This window comes from Oreochromis niloticus, unplaced genomic scaffold, assembly GCF_001858045.2.
Source record: "Oreochromis niloticus isolate F11D_XX unplaced genomic scaffold, O_niloticus_UMD_NMBU tig00002504_pilon, whole genome shotgun sequence".
Taxonomy (NCBI): domain Eukaryota; kingdom Metazoa; phylum Chordata; class Actinopteri; order Cichliformes; family Cichlidae; genus Oreochromis; species Oreochromis niloticus.
The window spans coordinates 302989-308988 of record NW_020327649.1 but is presented as its reverse complement, the minus strand read 5'-3'; positions in this window follow the sequence as shown (position 1 = coordinate 308988).

The following is a 6000-nucleotide window of genomic DNA, read 5'->3' as shown; positions in this document are numbered from 1 at the left end:
AGCATGCTGGGACTGCTGAGGGTGGAGGAGGGAGTGATGATGACATCAGAGCTGCAGCAGTCAGCAGCACAGAGACCAGTGAACACACAGTCTGTTCATCTTTGCATAGATACAATATATACACAATATTGAATGACAGAGACGCTGTGTGAGCTTCCACAGATACACTGACGTCAGCATCCAGAGTCCTCCTGCTGCTCCCCCCTCAGAGCCCCGTGATCAGCACCAACACATTCAGTTAGATGACAGAGTCCAGCTGCAGCTAGAATCAGCTCTGTGAACAACAGCACAGCGTCAGTGTTTCACACTCAGTGAAAGGAGGAAACAGCAGAAGAACACCATGTGTGCTACGTTTCCCAGGACACACTACAAACTGCACAAATACAGCACGTGGAAGGACCTGGAGCTGCATTTAAAGAGAAAAGACAGCGTGATGTCCTGTATGGACAGGTGGAAGGAACCAAGTCCTCAGCTGAAACACTCGTGTTTGTCCACAGACAGGAAACACAGCAGGAAACAAAGAAGCTCATGGATAACACACTTCCTGTCAGTCACAATGAGGCTGGAGCCAAACACAGAAAGGTGTTTTTGTCCAGATGAGCCCAGAGAAGAAACACGAGTGTTCACAGACATCAGAAGCTCAGAGAGGTGAAACATGAGGTTGGAGTCCTCGTCAGCATCCAGAAGAGCTGCTGTGAAACCCTGAGTACTCATGACAGACTCTGATGGCACAAACACATCATGATTCAAACATGAAGACAAACATGGAGCTCCTGATCCTCCTGCATGAGAACAAGCTGACATGAGCGCTGTGTCTGAGAGTGTCTCCCTGTCACAGTGACAAGAACACAGCTGCTGCTCACAGTCATTAAACTGACCTGAGGTCAGCTGCTAGCACGTCTCTGTGCTCCTTACATATGAACCATGTGACCTCACATCAGTGCTGTGGATGACTGTAGTCATAGAAGAGTAGAGCTGTAGCAGGTGGTGTGAGGAGGAGGAGGAGGTGGTGTATTCTAGTTAACGCAGTACTGAAACACTCCAGCAGAGGGCGCTGTTAAGTCCTTATTGTAACACAGTTACTGTGTGCAGTTATACTTCATACATAATTGTGTGGATGCTGGAAGCATCCACACTATTGAGTTCCTGTTTCTCTTTATTGTGTGGATGCCCTAAAGGGCTTCCACACTATTGAGTTCCTGTTTCTCTTTATTCTTTATACTTTATTCTTCAAGTTGCCACTTTCTTTGCCGCTTAACTACTCCCTCAGTTTTCAGCCGATTTTCTCCGATCAAACTCTAAACTGTTCTGCTCTTTCTGCTAATTCCTGCTATGACTTTTGGTGTTTATTACTATTATACTTTTTAAAATATTACACTTTTTTCTTTTAATTTGTCCCATCCCATTGAAATGAATGGGAAACCTCCACAATTCTGTGCAATTAACTCAGAGTGTGTGCTGGTCTGTTCTGAATTTTCTCTTCATGTCTGAACAACTTCTTGCTACTCGCTCAATTTTCACTCAACCCCCACAAATTATACATCAAAACGTAGGTATTTTTGCCTCGAAGTGACACAAAGTCTGACAAGTCCCCATTCAAAGTGTATGGGGAGGTTTTGAAATTCAGAGCTGAAATTCTGTAACGGGAGGCATTTTTAGATCGCCATATCTCCTTAACAAAGCAAAGTTAGGACATGAGGCTTGTGCCAATATATCTTCAGACACTGCTGACACTCACAGTGGAATTAGTTTTTACAATTATCTTACCGTTGAGCAATGAATTACGTTTGTTTGAGGGGTGGAAATCTGTCCTTCTCCCAGTTTTCAAACTCTGGAAATGATGCCGTTTCTTCTCTCGTCATATCTCCGCGACGGAGGTACAAAGAGCTATGGAAATCGCAGTCAAAATACACCAAAGTCCGCTGATTCACCCAGTACAAGAATTATGCTGCTAGCCCTCCTAGTTTTTGAGTTACACGACGTTTTGTAACTCCAAAAAACGGCGCTTTTCGCCGCTCACCGCGATCTATTTTCTGACTGCTCTTGTTTTTGTTTTTCAGCCGCCTGCTCCCATCCCAGGTGGCGCAATCAGTAATGACACGGCTCTACAGCTCAAAGGTCGTCGGTTCAATCCCACCTTGGTCAAAATTTGTTTTTTCACTACAAATTTATACACTATCACAGACCTGTCATTTATATTGATCATTTATTACAATTCTGCAAAGTTTTATAATTTTAGCAGCTTTTCTAATATGGACCGAAATACATACAAGTACCCAGCCTAATGAAGCAGACAGAGGCAGTAGCTCTGATTGGTGAATTTGAGCAGAATCAGGTTGTTCTTTCATTTCATTTCTTTATTTATTTCACACATGGTTCATCGTGTTTCTTTTTCTACACACAGAACCTTCTGCCTCTTTTCAGCAGAAATTCTGTCTCTTTTCAGCAGAAATTCTGCTCATTCACCTGTTTTCAGCGCGACATTCTGCTTCTTTGCCTCTTTTCTGCAGAAATTCTGCTGATTCATCTCTTTTCTGCTCATTTCAGCCTTTTCACCTTTTTCAATGCTTTCATCTTTTTCAAATCATAGAGTTCAAATCAAAATATAGTATTTTTACCAAAGCATTGTATTTGTACGGAGTACAGTATTTCTGCCAAATCATAGAATTACTGCAATTTCATAGTATTTGTACTGAAACATAGTATTTCTGCCAAATCATAGTATTACTGCTATTTCATAGTATTTGAGTGAAATTACAGTGTTTCTGCAAAAGCATTGTATTTCTGCTACTGTATTTCCGCTGTATTACGTAGTGGCAAAGTAGGAGGCTGACTGTTACTAAGTGCATCAGTGTACATAGGTCATGTCTTGTGTTGGAGTGCCCTCTTGTGGCACCTTTTGGGTAGTGCCTTAGTAAACGTGAACACTGCACAGTGGTATCAGACTGGTTTGTAGTGGAGGAATTTGTTGCCAGTTTCTTTCATCTTTAATCCGTATTCATGTTGTAATGTAGTAGTACCACAATATGGAAGTTTTGGCACAAATACTTTGATTTGGTATACTTTAGCTTCTTCACCCCTTTTCAGCAACATTTTCATTTTTTTCACCCTTTTTCAGCACAAATTCCAGCTTTTTTGGCTGTTTTCATAAAAAAAAAATATTTTCAGCAGAAACTCTGCTGATTCATCTGTTTTCAGTGCAAGTATCTGCTTCTTTGCCTCTTTTCTGCAGAAATTCTGCTGATTCACCTCTTTTCTGCAAAATTTTCAGCCTTTTCACCTCTTATCAGCACAATTGTTAACGCTCCATGGCAGAAACAAGTACACAGCCTGATGAAGCAGACAGAGGCAATACCTCTGATTGGTGAGATTGTGCAGAACCAGGTTGTTCTTTCATTTTATTTATTTATTTATTTCACACATGGTTGAACAGTGTTTCTTTTTCTACATACAGAACCTTCTGCCTCTTTTCAGCAGAAATTCTGCTCATTCACCTCTTTTCAGCGCAACATTCTGCTTCTTTCGCTCTTTTCTGCAGAAATTCTGCTGAGTCACCTCTTTTCTGCAAAATTTCCAGCCCTTTTACGTGTTATCAGGACAATTCTCAGCAGCTGCTGCTCATTCCACCATAATTGTCAGTCTCTCCATCTCTTCCTTTATCAGAGTGAGTTTGGCACAGTGAGATGAGTTGCTGCCTTGAACCCAGGAGGGCCAGGTTCAAATCCTGCTCAGGACAACATTTTTTTTCACAACCATACAACTTTTGCTACTTTTCAGCTTTTTCAGCTTTTCAGCAGACAGCTTCAGCGTTAAGGCATCCACACAGCATTTTCGCAGGAAATGCAATTTTTTCTAGTCTTTACTTTATTCTGGTTGCTTCCAGTTTTTTTGGCACTTAACTACTCCCTCAGTTTTCAGCCGATTTTCTCAGTTCAAACTCTAAACTGTTCTGCTCTTTCTGCTAATTCCTGCTATGACTTTTAGTGTTTATTACTATTATACTTTTTAAAATATTACACTTTTTTCCTTTAATTTGTCCCATTGAAATGAATGGAAAACTTCCACAATTCTGCTAAAACTTGCTTGGTTTTGAAACTTAACTGCTTCCTCATACTTTCACCTAGAAACTCCATTCAAACTTTAAAATGTTCTCAGATTATTGGGCTATTCCTGTGTGATTCAGCTTTTCCAGATCTTCTACCGTTTTAATTTTATACCTCTTTAAGTTTTCAGTTCCAAAATTGTGATTTTTCAGAAAATACATGCGTTGCTATGGTTGCTATGCAATTAACTCAGAGTGAGTGCTGGTCTGTTCTGAATTTTCGCTTCATGTCCGAACAACTTCTTGCTACTCGCTCAATTTACACTCAACCCCCACAAATTATACATCAAAACGTAGGTATTTTTGCTGGCTTTCAGACAATGTTACTATCTTTATTGTGAGATTTACCGTTTTTTCGCAATTTGCCTCGAAGTGACACATGTTCTGGTTACTTCCCATTCAAAGTCAATAGGGAGGTTTTGAAATTCACAGCTGAAATTCTGTAACGGGAGGCATTTTAAAATCGCCATATCTCCTTAACAAAGCAAAGTTAGGACATGAGGCTTGTGCCAATATATCTTCAGACACTCCTGACACTCACAGTGGAAGCAGTTTTTACATTCATCTTACCGTTGAGCCATAAATTACGTTTGTTTGAGGGGTGGAAATCTGTCCTCCGCTCAGTTCTCACACTCTGAAAATGAAGCCGTTTCTTCTCTCGTCATATCTCCGCGACGGAGGTACAAAGAGCTATGAAAATCGCAGTCAAAGTACACCAAAGTCCGCTGATTCACCCACTACAAGAATTATGCTGCTAGCCCTCCTAGTTTTTGAGTTACACGACGTTTTGTAACTCCAAAAAACGGCGCTTTTCGCCGCTCATCGCGATCTATTTTCTGACTGGTCATGTCTATGTTTTTGAGCCGAGCGCTCCCTTCCCAGGTGGCGCAATCAGTAATGACACGGCTCTTCAGCTCAAAGGTCGTCGGTTCAATCCCACCTTGGTCAAAATTTGTTTTTTCACTACAAATTTATACACTATCACAGACCTGTCATTTATATTGATCATTTATTACAATTCTGCAAAGTTTTATCATTTTAGCAGCTTTTCTAATATGGACCGAAATACATACAAGTACCCAGCCTAATGAAGCAGACAGAGGCAGTAGCTCTGATTGGTGAATTTGAGCAGAATCAGGTTGTTCTTTCATTTCATTTCTTTATTTATTTCACACATGGTTCATCCTGTTTCTTTTTCTACATACAGAACCTTCTGCCTCTTTTCAGCAGAAATTCTGCTCATTCACCTCTTTTCAGCGCGACATTCTGCTTCTTTGCCTCTTTTCTGCAGAAATTCTGCTGATTCATCTCTTTTCTGCTCATTTCAGCCTTTTCACCTTTTTCAATGCTTTCATCTTTTTCAAATCATAGAGTTAAAATCAAAATATAGTATTTTTACCAAAGCATTGTATTTGTACGGAGTACAGTATTTCTGCCAAATCATAGAATTGCTGCAATTTCATAGTATTTGTACTGAAACATAGTATTTCTGCCAAATCATAGTATTACTGCTATTTCATAGTATTTGAGTGAAATTACAGTGTTTCTGCAAAAACATTGTATTTCTGCTACTGTATTTCCGCTGTATTACGTAGTGGCAAAGTAGGAGGCTGACTGTTACTAAGTGCATCAGTGTACATAGGTCATGTCTTGTGTTGGAGTGCCCTCTTGTGGCACCTTTTGGGTAGTGCCTTAGTAAACGTGAACACTGCACAGTGGTATCAGACTGGTTTGTAGTGGAGGAATTTGTTGCCAGTTTCTTTCATCTTTAATCCGTATTCATGTTGTAATGTAGTAACTTTTGTGGCACAAATACCACAATATGGCAGAAATACTATGTTTTGGCACAAATACTTTGATTTGGTAAACTTTAGCTTCCTCACCACTTTTTAGCAAAA